Source organism: Lissotriton helveticus, chromosome 10, assembly GCF_964261635.1.
Source record: "Lissotriton helveticus chromosome 10, aLisHel1.1, whole genome shotgun sequence".
NCBI lineage: Eukaryota > Metazoa > Chordata > Amphibia > Caudata > Salamandridae > Lissotriton > Lissotriton helveticus.
This window is the reverse complement of record NC_136071.1, coordinates 457,690,852-457,709,671: the sequence shown is the minus strand read 5'-3', so window position 1 is coordinate 457,709,671 and position 18,820 is coordinate 457,690,852.

The window sequence follows — 18,820 nt, the reverse complement described above, 5'->3', positions numbered from 1 at the left end:
TGTACATCAGCTCCCCCCAAGGGCAAGAGGACACAGGAGGAGGAGGAGGGTGCTGTTCAGGAGGATGCAGGCCAGGATCAGGCAGGCGAGGGCTCCTTTGCTGGCCCCAGTAAGTTTTAATTTTAATATAGAGTACCTATTTTTTCCTAGCGTTCCTCATTCGATTTTTTCTAAATCGTCTTTGATCTTCTTGTAGACTGGATCTAAATTCTTATCCTGCCTCGACTATGACTCCCTGTGGTATTACTAGATTATTCTTATTAGTCTGTCTGTGTAGCTAACTAAGATTGCACATTTGGCAATTCCATTGGACTCCCATTCTAGTCAGCAATAGCTCTATGCACTGAGTGCAGTCCTCTGGGATTGCCCATAATGTCTTTTCAAGTCTTCTAAATGTTTATGCTTTGACAATTGCCAACAATAAAAAGGTGAATGACCACCAAGAAAGAATAAGATACTACTTTACTTTTGGTTTGGATAGGAGGACAATCCATTCTACTACTGTTGCAGGGACAAATCTGCACAAACCGAATTATGAACACTAAATAGTGCATTGTTTATCAATTATAATAGGCGCAGGTAGACTTTCTTTCCACATACCTCAGTGATATCAGACTTTGAAGAACCCCCAATCCCCTTACTGACTAGATAGTGTGGCAGAGTCATTTAGCTCCCAAAGTCACCGATGATTGATCCCCAATGATGATTAGATTATCCAACGCAGGACAAGAGTACGGAGTCACAGTCAAGAAGTGTCAGAGGCACTCATGTTTGCAAAAATTCCAAAACCTTTAGCTCATCCACTCTAGTCTGGAGGACCAAAAACCACAGAGTCTGTTTAAGTTTAAAAGCTTTATTAAAACTAAACACATTTATTAAAATCAACTTTGTCATAAAAGTAAACGTTTAACTGAAAATGGAAAGTGCTTAGTGCTAACGATTAATTGGACACATTTCTTGTGGTCGAGCTGAGCTCTCACCTGGTTTGAACTTGAGCTTGACCCTGATCGTGTTCTTATAAGTCAAGCTTCTGTTAGGAGAAAAAGTGGTGTGTGTTAAAAATAAAAAGCAAGCATTCATCAGTTGTGCCAAAAAGTGCATCAAGACAACAGCCTTCCCTGGAAAAAGGGACATTTGTACTTTAGAGTAGACAGTTACAAATTATTACATTGTATTTCGTTTTTTTAACATTTCTTTATTCCTCCTAGACCAAATATTATATAGTAGTGAGTGGTGTATTCTAACATTCTTAAATGTACTTTGTAGGTGGAACATCTGGTGGCGGGGCCAGCGCGGAGGTGGTGGTGTTGGACGCGGACTCTGGGGAGGAGGCGGTGCAAGTGCCGGACGTTCCTGTGAGGGTTCGCACGGTGGTGGCGGGAAGAGGTAAGCTATATATTCCTTACTTATTGAGATTGAAGACTGCATAGTGTGCGTTCTGCACGGGTGTATTATAAATCAACCAGGTAGTAGCCTCCTCTAAATGTACTTCGACTTAGCTGTGATATATCCGGTTATTACGGTGGACACTCCGTACCTCTCTTAATAACTTTAGTTTAGTAGTAGTACGTCATTCATGTGTGGGTGTATCACTGTTCACTCAATAATAAGCAAAGCACCTAAAGTCATCCCATATGTCATCAAATACATCCCATGTGAAGTGATAGATAATCAAATTATTTAGCTTCTTCATTTTCCTTTTCTAGTACTCATTTGCACTGTAGGGTGAAAGGTAAATTAATTAAGCAGTAGCCCTTGTAACAGAGTATTCTCTGTGCCACCCGTAATAGAAAAGTAATAGCTTCACCACCTGCATGTACTGGACCGGTACAGTAACGCAAGTCTGTCTCACTCATCATGGTGTGCGTCTGTTTTTCTCGGGTGCAAGTTCACTGCGCTGGCATTCTGCCGGCTTGCATAAGATAACAGATAACGTACCAATTTTCCTAAACAAGAGAGAAGAAGAAGTAGAATAAGACTGGTGTACTGTCATAGTCGACTGTAATGGAAGTCCATAGTGGTTGTAGAATTTGTTCATTAAACTCCCACTAATGTTAGAGCAAGGATGCAGAAGTGGGAGGTTAGATAGATACTGTCCTCAATAGTTATGTACTGTGCTTTCAATTTGCTACTTGTACTGTGACACAACTTTCGGCTCAATCACTTTGTGTTATTAATGTTAAGGAGCATTGGTTACAGACTATGTCTTTCTTTCTTCATATAGTTGCTCCTTCCAAATCGACATCACGGAGGGAGCAGGCTCGAATGGCCCGGCAACGGAGGCTGGATGACACTGTCGCCGAATATCGGCGGCTGGTGGCCCTGGAGGAGGAGGACACGCAGTCAACCGGTGGAACCCAACATCCTCCACTGGGACAGCTGCATCCTCCTCCGTGCCCCCACGGGCTGCCAGCCAGCGCAGTGCTCCAGCGGTACGGAGCCGGGCTACCAAAGCCAACCGCCACCGCCAAGCAGCAAAAACACCAGCTGCCCCCCACAGGAGTTGCAAGGCACGCCAGCGCCGCTTAGGACTCAGAGTGTCGTACCTGGAGCAGGAGGTCCATAACTATAAGAACTTGGTGGAGGGCCTCCGCTTCGACCATGCCACCCTCCGCAAGGAGTATGATGCCCTGGCCGCAAAATTCACCAGCACCCTCCAGTAGTGGAGTGTCCCTTGCCCTTTTTTTAGAGACTTTTGGGTGGTGGGATTTGGGAGTTGGGTTCTTTTTGGGACTTTTGAAAGACAATCGTTGGGGTTAGGGAGGGTCTTGAGGGAGATTATTTTGTTAGGGCTACATAAATATACTTTTTTAAACTTTATCTGACCATACCTGTTTTTTACTGCTTTTGAGTCTGGTGGGTGGGGGTTTAACAGTAAGTTTGTTTTCCTGAAGAGTCCTAGGACTTTAGTAGTACTACCGTCAATCTCTCGTCTAGTCCTACTACTCCATTATACTACCTCCCACCAAAGGCTTATCTTACCTGTAATTTGTGTTTGAAATTAGGGCTAGGCCCAGGGCTGGCTCCACGGGAAATGGGGATTAAGGTTGGCAATCCTGGGCGGATGAAATGTCCTCATTGCGGTGGTACTAGTGGTGTGGCACAGTGGCAGTTGCATGCCTATGGAAAAAAAGAAAACGAAACCTGGTTTGTCCTTACTGTAGCATTACAACGGTTATGGTACGATAGAGAATATAGCAGGTGACAGTACACTAGAACAGTGCCACAATGTAGCCTAAGAAATGGTAAAGTATTGCAAGTATAACTAGTACTTGCGTTGAATTTATTTGACATTGGCTCCTACTACTACAAGAAATAGTACTGAAGCTGAGTAAGTCTAGAATATATCCTCGTATTCCTTCACCAGCCTGTTGCTATGACCTTATCCTCCCCAGCAAGTGTGTGGAATTATTGATGTCATTTAGTCACACATCAAGCAAAACCACACAGCCCGGGGGGAAAAGGGTTAGGGTTTGGAAAATGGATGGGAATGGGGGTTTCTTTTTGGGTAGGTTTTGTTGAGAGAAGAAAAAAAAGCACAGCATGGACAAACAATAATTGAAGATAAAGAAATCTTTGGGTACAAACTAAAGCTAACCACATGCAGTCACACTCATAGAAGAAAACAATGGATACTGTATCTGTATGTTGTTGGACTTGTCCTGTTGAATTTGGTAAGTAAGTTGCATGCAGCAAACAATTCCTCTTATTAGCGGCACTCCTCCATTCCAGCTGACGCTTCGTCCGTCAATGTTGGTGACCACTGACAGAAGACACCCTGTCCACTGCCTGCCTGGCGGATGTTGACTGAAACCCGGCCTGTAATTATTGAACAGAAAACAGGAAGTGCTATTACAATACCACTGATAAATAAATATAAGGTATGTACGCTGTGTGGCGCAAAAAGTCACACTTTGATTTTCCTAATAGACAGTACAATATATTTGAAATTGCGTACTCTGTCTGAGTCACCTTTTGAAGGATAAATAAGTATGGCCAAATTAATTTAGCGGATCTTTCCCCTCAAGCTAGGTGTACTGTAAACTGTGTTTTATAACAAAATTAGACCTTCCCAGCAATGCTCCCACCAAGACCCTTACTAAAGCCAGTCGCAAAAATGTAGAAGACCCCCAATCAGATCTCAAAAAACGAGGTCTAGCAGAAAAATGTTGACATAACGTACTTTGAAAGTAAAAGTAGGCCCAAATACCCCCTTACCCACCGTGGATTGTATTCAAACCACTTGCAAGCAAGCAAAAGTATCCAAAGCCAGCATCGCTCCAAGAGTGCTCTAAGACCCCAGAACTCAGTTGCAAAAATCTAGAACACCCTGAAACACATGCAATCCTGCTGCTAGGGCTAACCCTAACGAACCCTAAGTTACAAAAAGTGCCAAAAGGCTTTTCATTATGGATTTTGTCCAAACCACTTCTATCCGGTATTAGACCTTCCCAGGAATGCCCCAAGAGACACGCCAACCCACCCGCAAAAAAGCACGCGACAACACCCCCAAACAGCCAAAAAGCAAGATCTCATACTTACAATATCTCTCGGCCTTCGGTCCAAACGCGCTGTGCAGCTAGGTCATCATCATAACTCCTGTTTTCCACCACGCATTTCCTGAAAAGAAAATGCAATCAAGATTAGACTGTCGCAGCAGTGCTCCGACAGAGACACCAAAACCCACCCACAAACACCAGGAAGCCCCCCAAACAGGCCCCCGAAAACGCTACATTGAGCAAGATGTCAGAAGAAATAGCCCAAAAAAATTCTGCATGGATTTTGTCCAAACCACTTCTATCCGGTATTAGACCTTCCCAGGAATGCCCCAAGAGACCCGCCAACCCACCCGCAAAAAAGCACGCAACAACACCCCCAAACAGCCAAAAAGCAAAATCTCATACTTACAATATCTCTCGGCCTTCGGTCCAAACGCGCTGTGCAGCTAGGTCATCATCATAACTCCTGTTTTCCACCACGCATTTCCTGAAAAGCAAATGCAATCAAGATTAGACTGTCGCAGCAGTGCTCCGACAGAGACACCAAAACCCACCCACAAACACCAGAAAGCCCCCCCAAACAGGCCCCCGAAAACGCTTTATTCAGCAAGATGTCAGAAGAAATAGCCCAAAAAAATTCTGCATGGATTTAGTCCAAACCACTTCTATCCGGTATTCGACCTTCCCAGGAATGCCCCAAGACCCGCCAACCCACCTGCAAAAAAGCACGCGACAACACCCCCAAACAGCCAAAAAGCAAAATCTCATACTTACATCTCTCGGCCTTCGGTCCAAACGCGCTGTGCAGCTAGGTCATCAATAATCATAACTCCTGTTTTCCACCACGGATTTCCTGAAAAGCAAATGCAATCAAGATTAGACTGTCGCAGCAGTGCTCCCAGACCCCAAAAGTCACCCACAAACACCCAGAACCCCGCCAAAGAGCACCTCAAAGGCAAGCAAGTCAGCAAAAACGGCAAGAAATTTCCGCCTCATATTTGGTCCAAAACACTTTTATCCGTTATTAGAGCTTCACAGCAATGGCCCCAGAGCCGTCAACTCACCCGCAAAGAAGTAGAACACCTCCACAAGTGCTGAGTCTTTCTTCATTGGGCGTAATCCAGCCCTCTGCTTTGAGGGAAATAGGAGTCTGGAGGAGGAGGATAGAGGAGCATGTTCTTCTGAACTTGTGAACCTGAGGAATGTAGACTGCGGCACCTTCAAATCAATAAGCAAACAAGTGAAGACAGTTCTGCTGATGGGCTTGTTTTTGTGATTAGGTGATTAAAATTTGAATTAAATTAACTGTGCAAAACAAAGAAAGACAGACACACAGGAATAAAAGTGAATAAGGACGAAAAAGAAAGTTATTGATTCATTGTCTCATTTTCAGGGCTCGGTGTCAGGGAATAAGAATAAGAGTTCGTCATCATACTCTGCGAATTCAGGCAGGATGAGGTCAGCGTCACCGAACAGAGAACAAATTCCCTCATCTATGTTGCTGTCCTCCTCGTCTTCATGCGGCGTGCTTTCTCGTACTTTGTAATCTGGTGGTATGAGGTGCTGATTCATTCTAATCATTGTTAGCCTCTCCACATTTTTGGGCGAGAGGCGGCTCCGTTTGGGAGTTACAATGCCACCAGTAGCACTGAAAACACGTTCAGAAGACACACTTGCGAGTGGGCAAGACAAGTAGTTTATAGCCAGGTTGGAGAGCTGTGGCCACAATTGTTTTTTCCCATGCCAATACTTCAATGGCTCATCATTAAGAAAGACCTCTGTTGAGTCATTCAGATAGTCCTGCACCATCGACTCAAGGTCCTCAATGGTTCCTCCACTTTGCTTACTTTTTGCTGTGCCTGTGACCTTTTTTCGAGAACCATACCCAAGCCAAGATAGCCAATCCTCTTCAGCAGCCAATGTTACTCTTGTGTGTGGTGCAGATGATCCGGTTGCGGGTGTCTTTAACGGCTGAGAGGTCACTTGTGCCACAGCCACAGGTGCAGAAGTGGATTCTTTTGACTGGGGATGGCCTGCTGATGCTGATGCTGATGTACTGCCGTCTCCTTCAATATCCTGCCGTTCTTTTTCAAACCTCTTGGCTGACCAGGCTAGCCAACGTTTGTACTTTTTAACATCTTCATCAGCAAAAGGAAAGAATGCTTGGCCTGCCAGCGCCTTTTTGTAGCGTGGATCCAGAATAGTAGCACAAATGTAATGCTTTTCTGAGTTGATCATTTTAAGACGTTCATCACCACGTAGGCGCTCTAATAATTTCTCCGACAAAACAAAAGGGTCTTTGTTTTTTTCATCTTTTTCTAACTCAGTAGACACCGCCTTCATTTGGTGCTCCAGCATGCAAAACAATGGGATAGCTTTTCCCAAATTACAGTCCTCCTTGCTGACTGCACGCGTGAAGAACTCAAAAGGACGAAGCATTTCTGTCAGGCTTTTAACTATTTCCCAGTGCGCCGCATCCATCCTCAGGTCCTTCTGAGCTGTACCCAGTGTTAAGAAATAGTGATCGAGTACCGTATACTGCTCATACAGACGCTCAAGCATGTAGAAGGTTGAGTTCCAACGTGTTGCCACCTCCTGGATGAGTGCTTTCACTGGCATTCGACGTTCATGTAGCAGGCTCCTCAGATGCTTCCGGGCCTTAAAAGAATGGCTGAAATGGTTGCACATTTTTCGGCAGGTGGCCGTTACCTCGCACGCTGGACTGTCTTTATCACTCAAGAATTTTTTAACTACCAGGTTGATACAGTGCGCCAAACACGGCACTCTGAAATAGTCACCCAGCGCCATGGCCTTAACTACATTGGCGCCATTATCCGTGGAAACATAACCAATCTGGCGTTTTTTTGGGGACAGCCAGTGAAAGACCTTTTTGTTAAACTCGTCCAAAATGTTTCGTGCTGTGTGACTTTTCTCCAAGCCAAACATGGCTAGTGTTGCATGTTTCCGAGCAGCTTTAAAAACTTGGTCCGGGTCAACACCTGCGTTTAGCTTTGCTTTAACCCCTGGAAAAGAGACCCAGTGTGCAGTGATGCACATGTAATCAGCGCCTGCGCCACTGGTCCACATGTCTGTTGTCAGATGTATAGTGTGAACAGCACTCTTCTGCAAAGCTGCCCCAATCATCTCCAGCACATCTTCATGTAGTGCTGGAACCGCAACTCTGGCAAAATAGAACCGGCTAGGAACCTTCCATTTAGGGCAGAGCGCTGCCACTAATTCTAGAAAACCTACCGCTTCTACAAAAGAAAAAGGGAGAAGGTCCACAGCTAGCATTTTAGCTAGCTTAGTGTTATACAGACGCGTCAGTGGGTGGTTGCGTTCATATGGCGCGTCTGAACAAAACATGGTTCTAATGTTGCCCTGGACCAAGCATTTACGGGATGATAATGACTTCTTTGACCCAATTATGCTCGCTGGTGAACTTTTTCGCGTTGGTGTCTCACTCGCTCCAACACTCTTAGTGTGCCTCACATGGGGTGTGCTGCTGACAGGGGTACTGGGTGTAAGTGAAGTGTTTGACACGTCTTCTTCCTCCTCGTCATCATCAGATGAAACATCAACGTTTTTTTGACTTCCAATTCGGGCTTCCTTGATCGCCTTTAGGTGCGCAAACCATTGGACAGTGTGCTGTCTCTCAAGATGACCTCTCTGGCCTCCGGTACCATAGTTGGTACCTGACTTACCACGACTAACTGCAAGCTTACAAAGGGTACAAATGGCAAACTTTTCCCTTTTTGAGCAAACAGTAACGAAGTCCCAAACTGGGGACTTGAAGTGTCTGTGGGGCCTGGAGGAGGCGGCGATACTGGTGGTGGTGGTCATGCTGCTAATGCCAGATGAAGTGGAGGATCTGGATTGCCCAACTTTTGTACGTTGTGCACTTTCACCGCCACTAATTAAGGTCGAGGTGGATGGAGGTCCCTTCTTGTGAGAAAGAAATATGGAAGCGGTACGAGTTGGTGTACTACTTAACTCCAATGATTGTGGTGTTTCCACTGCCTCCTCGTCGACAACATCATCATCATCACGCTCAGCAGCTTTTCGGGCTAGGGTCAAAATGTCTTTTTGCTGCATGCCCGCTGGGGCTGCAGTGACCTTTATGATGACTGGGTCGTCGTTGTCAGAGTCTTCATCAGCAGCAGTATCCGCCACTTCTTGTTGAGCCTCATCATCACACTCCATAACTCTGAGACTTTGGACGAGCTTCCTTTTACGCTTAACTACCTTTGTCAGATCATGTGCCTCATTCTCAGACGGCAGTGGTGCTGGTTCCCAATTTTGATCCGTATCATCAGAAGGAGGTGTGCTTGAAGAAGATGTAGACACCACCCTTGATCTCTTCCTTGCTAGGGGTGTGGAAGACAATGAATGATCATCAGGAGGAGTGTCTTCCTCAAATGATACCTCGCCTTGATTGTCGATTTCCTGATGTGCCCCTACTTCGGGAGGAACAACTATTGTGGGCACTTGTGACCCTCCATGCACCTCTGCTTGCGCATCTCCTTGCTCTGCCTCTCCTTCCACATGTACTTGGGCTTGTTCTTGCACATGTGGTTTTTGTTGCGGCTGTGGTTGTTCAACACTCGTCAGATGAGTTACAACAACCTGTGTTGATTGAGGGACATTGCTGCTACTTTCTTGCGATGAGCCAACATCACTGGTCGATGGTGATTGAACAACTAGACTAAGTGCCTCTGCAGCAGTGAAGGGCTTGGACTTAAGTTGGCGTGGTGGTGGTGGTGGCACTGAGTCCAATGGAGCGGGGGTGCTGCTCCCAGCTTGGTCCCCAGCAGATCCCGCTGCTGCTGCAGGCATACTTTTTTTTTTTACTCCCAAAAAAAGGGGCGGCCGGCACACCAGTCTCCTTGGTAACTTGCTTCTTCTGCTCCTTACTGGCAACTTTCTTGCTAGAGGAGCTACGGGTAACTTTTTTTGGGGCCATCTTCTTCAGAGCAGGTCAGAACAGCAGGCAGCAATTGCACGAGTTGCAGAGTTGTCTGTGTCCAGACGTGATGTCGCGTGACGTTATGCTGCACACACACACCGCTGCAGGACTTCTTCCTGGCACTGGTGGTTCTCTTGAGTCTTGTGCACCTAAAAGCAATGGAAGACAGAGGAACATCAGTTCAGTTATACACCCCAAAAAATCGAAAAACACAGAAAAAACAGCACAATCCCATGCCATCCATGATGTTTACATTCAAGACACCCCACAGAAAGACTAGGCCCATGCAACACTCACTACCCCTGGGCATAATGGATGAAAAGTAGGCAAAATAAGTGCAGGCCTCAGACACTGCCTCTCTTCAAAATGGCCCCTTGCACCCCAAGCACATGTTGCCTGTACCAGCCAGCACTCAAGATGGCCACCACCACCACCCACATGGCCAGTCCACATCAACAGTACACCCCAAAAAAACAGAAAAACACCCAAAAATCACCACAATCCAATGCCATCCAGGATGTTTACATTAAAGAGAGTGAGACCACACCACAGGCACACTCAGTCCATGCACCACTACCCCTGGGCAAAAGGCCACACCAGCAGCCCCAAAAAACGACAAAAAACAGCACAATCCCAGCCCATCCATGGCCTCAATGGTGTTTAAATTCAACAAGACACCCCACAGAAAGACTAGGCCCATGCAACACTCACCACCCCTGGGCAAAGGGCCCCACCAGCAGCCCCAAAAAACGACAAAAACCACAAAATTCAGGACAATCCCAGCCCATCCATGGCCTCAATGGTGTTTAAATTCAAGAAGACACCCCACAGAAAGACTAGGCCCATGCAACACTCACTACCCCTGGGCATAATGGATGAAAAGTAGGCAAAATAAGTGCAGGCCTCAGACACTGCCTCTCTTCAAAATGGCCCCTTGCACCCCAAGCACATGTTGCCTGTACCAGCCAGCACTCAAGATGGCCACCACCACCACCACCCACATGGCCAGTCCACATCAACAGTATACCCCAAAAAAACAGAAAAACACCCAAAAAATCACCACAATCCAATGCCATCCAGGATGTTTACATTAAAGAGAGTGAGACCACACCACAGGCACACTTAGTCCATGCACCACTACCCCTGGGTAAAAGGCCACACCTGCAGCCCCAAAAAACGACAAAAAACACACATTTCAGCACAATCCCAGCCCATCCATGGCCTCAATGATGTTTAAATTCAAGAAGACACCCCACAGAAAGACTAGGCCCATGCAACACTCACTACCCCTGGGCATAATGGATGAAAAGTAGGCAAAATTAGTGCAGGCCTCAGACACTGCCTCTCTTCAAAATGGCCCCTTGCACCCCAAGCACATGTTGCCTATACCAGCCAGCACTCAAGATGGCCACCACCACCACCACCCACATGGCCAGTCCACATCAACAGTACACCCCAAAAAAACAGAAAAACACCCAAAAATCACCACAATCCAATGCCATCCAGGATGTTTACATTAAAGAGAGTGAGACCACACCACAGGCACACTCAGTCCATGCACCACTACCCCTGGGCAAAAGGCCACACCAGCAGCCCCAAAAAAACAACAAAAAACACAAAAATCAGCACAATCCCAGCCCATCCATGGCCTCAATGATGTTTAAATTCAAGAAGACACCCCACAGAAAGACTAGGCCCATGCAACACTCACCACCCCTGGGCAAAGGGCCCCACCAGCAGCCCCAAAAAAACGACAAAAACAACAAAAATCAGCACAATCCCAGCCCATCCATGGCCTCAATGGTGTTTAAATTCAACAAAACAGTTGTATCATGCACCCATAACCAACCCTGGTCCTACTGGATACTGTGGCTACCCACAATATATTTTATTTAATGTTCTGAAAAAGTTCCAAAATTGTAGTTGCAGCAACTGTAATGCCCCAAACAAACTTACTTGTGAAAGTTGATTTCTAATCCAAAAGTGATCCAAAGAAAGTCAAAAAGGCCTCAAATCCAAATATCCAGCAGCACCCACAAAAAGTAATCCTTCCAGGTCAAGGTCCAAATGAAAGTGACCAGCACATGAAGAAAGCACTGGGAGGAGCCTGCTGGACAGGAACAGGAAGTTGGAGACTGTGGGGCACTTCCTTCCCCCCCCCAAAAATGGACTCCTTGCAAAAAAAAAGGCCATGCAAATGTCAACCTGAGGAGTGATTCTGATAAAAATCATCATTTTCTGAAGGTTTATCCTGTTTGCTGGTGGATTTCTTGTGCAGAATTGCTAAATCTCTATTTCGCGAGTGCGAGATTGTTCCTGTCTGCCGCAACTACGTGTTCGCAATTGCGAACTCTCGCGAGGCGTGCTGTGCAAGGTGGCAAGCCGCGATTACGTATTCGCGGGCGCCAAACTCCCGCGGGATCCCGCAGCAAGATCCAAAATGGCGCAGCACTCGCAAAATATGATCGAGAAAAACAACTCGGCAAACGCTTAATGATGGAAAGTGAACGCCGTGCACCACGCCGCGCGCCGCAATATTGTATCACCAAGCAAAAAATCTGCCGCGAGCGAATTCACGGATTTGACAAATTCGCGAGAGTTCGCGGATTGCGAATTTGCCGAAAATCCGAAAAATCCGCGAGTGGAACAGATTTTACGCCCATGCTTAATTTACAGTTTCCAAATCCCAATCATTAGAAAATGTACAGAAGGTAATGATATCACTCAATGAAATTTTAAATAAATGTGGTATTTTTAAAAGTTATATCGGGCCAAATATTTGGTAATCAACTTTGTCTCATACTATACTATAAGGTACAGGAACTGCTGTAATGTTCACTGATGATAGGCCTCTCTTTTCATGATGTGATGATAGATGTGGTTTCAGAATCACATACACTTTTTGTGCCCCGCAGAGCTTTCTCAAAGATAAGTTCCATTAATAAGCATACTAAAGATAGGCCTATCCAGAAAAGAAGAAAAAGTATTCTGGTAGATACCCAGAGTTCCACCCAAGGTGATACCAGGTAAGTCTTTTCAAGAAAGTTCAGAAAATCTTTAAATCGCTGTAGACAATTTTTTTGGGCTAGGGTTGTTTCAGGTTCTCTTGGATCTAATGAAAAGGTGTCAAAGCCGAAGAAATGGCCAGATGCAGTTGGATACATTTTTGGTAATTACGCAGGTTTTGTGGAAACCGTAGCTTGATCTTGTTGGGGCATGTTGACGTAGATATCCATGTTTGGTTCAATAGAAATTTGGCTTTCAGTTGAGTTCTCATTTCAAACTTTAGTTTCAAGAGGAACGAGTTCCATTGCATTGTTGCATAGTCCATCATTACATCCAGGTGACTCTTCAAATGTGATGAGTCTTTCTGTTTGAACTTCTTGTATATGTGTGAGAGGAGGGTGTCTCTTACTCCGAAGTTCATGCAGCTTACTACTCAGTATCGGCCACATACTGTGGTTTGATTAGGTCAATTGAGACTAATCTTTTCTCCTATTTACTGGCAAGAGGTGGCAGAAGTACTGTTTTTGTTCCTTCACCTGCCAAGTCAGGTACAGGCTTTCTGTATGATGGCCCAAATTATTTTTTGTCTGCCATTTTCTCTCCGACCAGATCCCCCACTTTAGGGATCCAGACAGATCTTGCTGTGGCATTCGTTGCTTCCCCAGTGGCGGTCCTTTTTACTTGGACATTACTTTGTAGTGCCCTGGACTCAGTCAGGTCCTATAAAAACAGCCAAACATTTATGGATGTCAAAATGTTTTTCATCTGCCACTGTGCCTCCACAATCAAGATAAGGTACCCACATTCTTGTCCCAAATAGGACCTCATAAGGAGTAACACCCCCTAGAGAGTTCTTGGCTGATTATTTAATGCCCTTTGAACTCCATCCAGATGTTTTACCCAATTTCCACCTGAGCTGTTCTAGCAGTTAAAGACTGCTTTAAGTCCCAATTTTTTCTCTCCACAACCGAATTTTCCTCGGGATGGTATGGAGAGGAGTACCGCAATACTACACCCAGACTTCCATGGCTACCTTGTAAGCCTTAGAGCTAAACGTGGGGCCACGGTCAGAATGTAATGTGCCAATAACGTATGTCCCTATAAAGACTCGCAAATCTTTTGTAACAGTTCAAGCGTCAGCCAAGCGCTGGGGCCACACCCATAGGAACCTACAGCAGGAATCAACTGCAACATGATATACTTGTAAGCCCCATCAGATTGTAAGGGGCCCCAGTGGTCCAAATAAACACACACAAGTGGTTTGTCTGATATTAGTAATGGTGTCTGCACTGGACGTGTTACTGAGGAGCCTTTCATCTGCTGACAGATGTCACATTTCAAGACGTAGTTCTTAGTCTGGTAGTCCTGTCCACAAGTAGTGCTGTTTCAATAGAGAAACAGTTGCTGTAACCCCTGCATGTGCAGAACATACCCTCATGTGCCACTACAATTAATCCTAACCTACAATCCATATTTGGAATTACGCTATCCCTGGGCTGTCCGGTTTTAGGTTTAAACATATAATAACTGATGAAACCCCACCAAAAGGAAAATAGCCCTCGCCAGTGTAAACATATAAACACTGAAAAAACACCTGCACACCCACAAACTAAATGCCATTCAAAGCAAAGGAAAAGGAGAGCGAAGGAGTCATTTTTTTCTCTGGAAGGGGCCAATACCATGTAACTTCGCTAGTCCAAGCAGGCCAAATTCGTGACCCCTAGGTTCAAACTGGCTCGGGTGGGTGGTCGATATTTTGCCCAACCAGCCCCTGCATTGTGGAATTAATTACCACTTTCACTCCGCCATGAGCATAAACTATGTCAAATTTCAGAAAGGCATCAAGACATGGTTATTTAATCAGTAAGCTCCATTACCTACTCCTTCTCTTAGAGTGTGTCCATAGGCGCTGGGAAACCTCCGGGTAGCTGGGGCACCATATAAATTTAAATATAATAATATATTAATATGCAAGGAAGCAGCAAGAAAGATTGGGCTAACATTATTCTGCTTAATTATTGTTGTTTCTGGATGTCACTAAAATTTTGTTTCTTCTTCCCTTTTTCAGTTTTCTGGTCTGTGGTCTAAAGATGCAGGGTTTAGAAGAATGGTTTAGGTCTTGTTTAATTATTTTATAAACTGTAGAGAATCAGGAAATATCAAAATGATATTTGATATTTTGGCTGTTTTTGATTCTTTCACTGATAGGTAAAATGGCTAGTTTCATAAGAATCTTTCCCAATATGAGCCATCACATTTACCCAGAGAGAATGGGTAAAACCCTCGATACATCAGCCCCAAGTTTCTAGTGAGTCAGTATTGTAGTAGGTGAATTGCCAACACCTCAGGCTTTAAACATTCAATGCAAGGTATAGTGAGAAGTATATGTGAAAAGGGTGCTATAACAAAGCAGCTGGGATGGTGGTGAAAACATGACACCAGACTTTTTGAAAACATGGAACGCAGTATCACTTAGAATTCTGCTGTGAAAAGGTTCTTTCCAAGTTAGACACACATTAGAGTGATATTGTTTGTATTTGCAGTGATTCAGCTATGTATATGAAAAAGTTGTGAGATGGCCTGTCAAAATCGATACCTGAGCTGAAGTGCTTCCCTTTAAGAGATCCTTGCCACTTGTTAGATGGTGTGCTGAAAGAATCTAGACAGTCTTCAGAGGCAATGAAGAATACTATTGACTTTTTAGCCCATTCTGGTGTACAGTTTTGTTATGCGCGGGAACTAAAATGCAAATATTTCTAATTTTGTGCTTTGTGTGGTATCCAAGAAAGAGTCATCCCAACTGTGTCACATAGAGGATGCTTTTCAGTACAAGGAGCTGTGGATACTATATTATCCATGTGGCAACCGTTTACAGAATTTTGCTAAGTGAGATTCCAAAGGAAAGAAATGTGAGGATCTTTGGACGCATATTGATAGTGATGTGAAGAAAGAACTCTCTACTATATGCTCAGATTTTTACAAGAAAACATAACTGCTGTAGTGGACATAATTAAAAAAACTAGAGTCTGCCAAAACCCTTGTCTGCCAAGTGTTCAGCATAATTGGTATAGATGTGAAACATCTCCTTGAGAGTAGGCTGGGCAACACCTTTAGTCACTTTGGCACTACAACATGTTGCATGTTAGAGTGCTTGGCACTTGGTAAGCAAACCAATGTTGAAGAGCAATTCAGAAACATTTATTTTATAATGTATGAGAAATGGCTTGCAATGATACATAGAAATGTCCCTTCACCAACCTTCAACTAACAGGGGGTGGTGGGATGCACACAATGCTTAGTTCGTGAAATCCATTATTGTCCCGGTACTCAAGGAATGCGTGCTGACTATGTGCCTTGCCCTCTTGGCACTGGTATCAACGCAGGTAGTGTGATGTGACGCTGTCACACCAACTCATTTGCACAGCTAAACAGTTTAATTACACCAATATGTAATTTGAACAGATTAAACTTTGTGTTAAAAAAATATTTCTCTGACTTTTATCTTTTCTTCATTTTAAATCCACATGAATGGTGCTGTGCTGTTTCACTAGTTTCAAATGTTCAAGGTGTGTCCATTCTAAGCCTCGGACAAGAACACGATGGAAACATATGCTGACTTCAAAGCAGTGTTGTTTTTATTAAAACCCAATGCATTTGGGGCATATCAAGCCATTCTTCAGGGGTAACTGTAAGTGAACAAATAATCACTTTCAATACATATGCATATGCGTTTTGCAAAAGTGTTCTCATCTTCTGTGTGTTTAGTCCCATTGTGACATTTTTTGTGGGACTGAACACACAGAATATGAGAAAAAAGATTCACGATAAAAAGAATGTATTATATTTAGTGGTTATAGTTAATTTAAAAGTTAGCATTTAGTATAAATTTTGCTAAACGCATATGCATATGTAATGAGAGTGATTATTTGTTCATAGGGATTTCTGAGAATAACACAACTGAACTACTCAGATTCTCCTGTTAAATAAGTACCCAACCAACATTGGCGGTGCCATGTTGTGTAGCTCCTATAAAAAGTATACAGGATCTGTGCGTTTAGACAACATACACTGTAGGATTGGTGTGAGACGAACTCTGATCACCACCACCGGGTATGTTGGCCTTTTGTACCAACTAGCTCACAGTGCCACTATAACCTCCTGTTACGAAGGAGCGAATATTTCCTGACAACCCTCGAACAGGACAACCCTGATCCCTCAGGACAGTGGAAAAAATATATTACCTTTCGCTCAGTCTCTTGTGCTTGTGCTGTCTCAGAGAGATACACAGAATAAACAGGCTAGGCGTTTTCAATAAGTATTTATTGAACTGTTGTTATTCTGGTATAAAATAGATGAGAGGCAACAACTGTCAGACTGTATAATATATAAATGATTACCAATACTACAAAGGTAAATGGATGGTATAGTTCTACCATCTTACGATAATCAATAATACATTCAAGTATATGAAAAACATGATAAAAAGATGCGTACTCATACGATGTCTCCCTAACTAGATGCACCTTAATGTTCCTCACCTGCGTGTAGGTGTTAAGCCAAGAATCCCTCTAGGATTTAGTCAACCCCATTACCTGAAGGCAGAGACTATGGGACCGAGTTGGACACCCCGCGAGGGATGTTAGACCACGGCGAGCTGGAGTATCTGCATGCAGGAACCTCAGCGTCTCTGGTCAGTGTGTCGGCCGGTAAGTCTCGGTTTCCTCTGTCTATCTTAGCAAGATGTGATGTATATGTACCCCTAGCTCTCCCCAGGGGTCCTACCTTGCTGTATTACTGTGTCGGCCTAAGAATGACGTCAGGCATGAACTTTATACATTGATATTATACAGGAGATTGTAGTTTTGCTGGCTTCCAAGAATCCTCAAGCATAATGTTTGAGATTTCGAACTAGGGAAAGCCTGCGTTCTGAATGTAGTTTTGTCCCTGTAAACTGTGACAAGTGTAATGTAGGGAAGAATATAGGTGAAGGGTAATGAGATTACCGAGGCCTATATTTTGGTACCTATATTGAATATAACAGGATCAGTGATCCCGTTGAGGTGGCAGTCGGACCACAATCCCAAAGGGTGGCAGTGCCGAGCCATGTCGAAAAGACCTCCATGATAAGGCTGTCGGAAATGCAGCTGCCAGCGCAACCGCAGGGGGACATCAGCAGGGCAGCCCTCGTGGTCGTGTGCAGCAGGATCCTCCATGCCTCGTGTCGTCGACATCGGGCCCGAGAGTACCTTTTAACGCAACGGTGAGTGCTCTGCTAACCCCTCCCCCTGCCCCGTCCCTGGGCAGCACCAGGTTGTACAGGGGCCATGGCTCGTCGGCCATGGGGGGGGCGAGCTCGAGGAGTGCACTTTTGCCCCATGTTGGCACGCATGGGTCCCTGCCCCGGGCTTACCGTCAGGCAAGCAAGCATTGATCAGTAGCGACCCGGGGCTGGGTTCGGGGCCAAGCAGTCGGGCAACTTAGCTGGCGTGAGTAGAGGGGGCGATACGCTCCCCATCGCAAGGGGGTGTTGCTAGCCCTGATTTTAGCACGGGCCGGTAGAATAGGGAAAGCCGTGTAGGGGCCTGCACGCCATTGGGGGGCTGTGCAGGGGCATCGTGGGGATGCGATCCAAAGACGTGGGGGGTCCAATTCCTGGCAAGGGGGAAATTGGTCGACCTCCCCCCACTCCCATACAGCCTCTCTCCCCCCCAAACCACTCGGGTAGGATCACAAACACAACAAACCATCTTCACCACCACATTGTAGGTGTTAGTTAGCATGGCTGAGGGCGGAGTAGGGGCTAGGGTTGCATCGCCTCTTGCACATTACCCGCGTTTAAGTCTTCGGCTTAGTAGCTGCCCCGCCCGACCGAACCCCCCCAATATGTCCGGGGGGCGGGTGGTGCATCATGGACCGGTAGGATAGCTCAGGGACAAAAAAGGAGCAGTTTTCCGAGGCGCACATGTAGGCGATCATTAGTAGATGTGTCATGTATTCCTATAGGTTCTGAATCGATCCCCCTATTCCTGGCCCTATTCTGGTTAAACTAACTATCAAGTTAACTAACAGTCAGCCCATGAGGCAAGAAAAGCCCCCATGATGCAGATACCGTTATCTGACGCAGTCACACTACGGCACAGGAACGTGTTATCTGATTAGGTCATAACGCTTGAGATCTAATTAGACAAGCGACATTCCTCCAGCCCCTGATAAGGCATACGACGTTCTCATAACAAATCAAACCTATGACAACCTGGAAAATCCGTGCAACCATTGTTTTGATTTCACAGAGAACTTCAGTAAAAGAATGTGCTAACGAGCAAGTCGTATGACATCTTTATTGACGTAT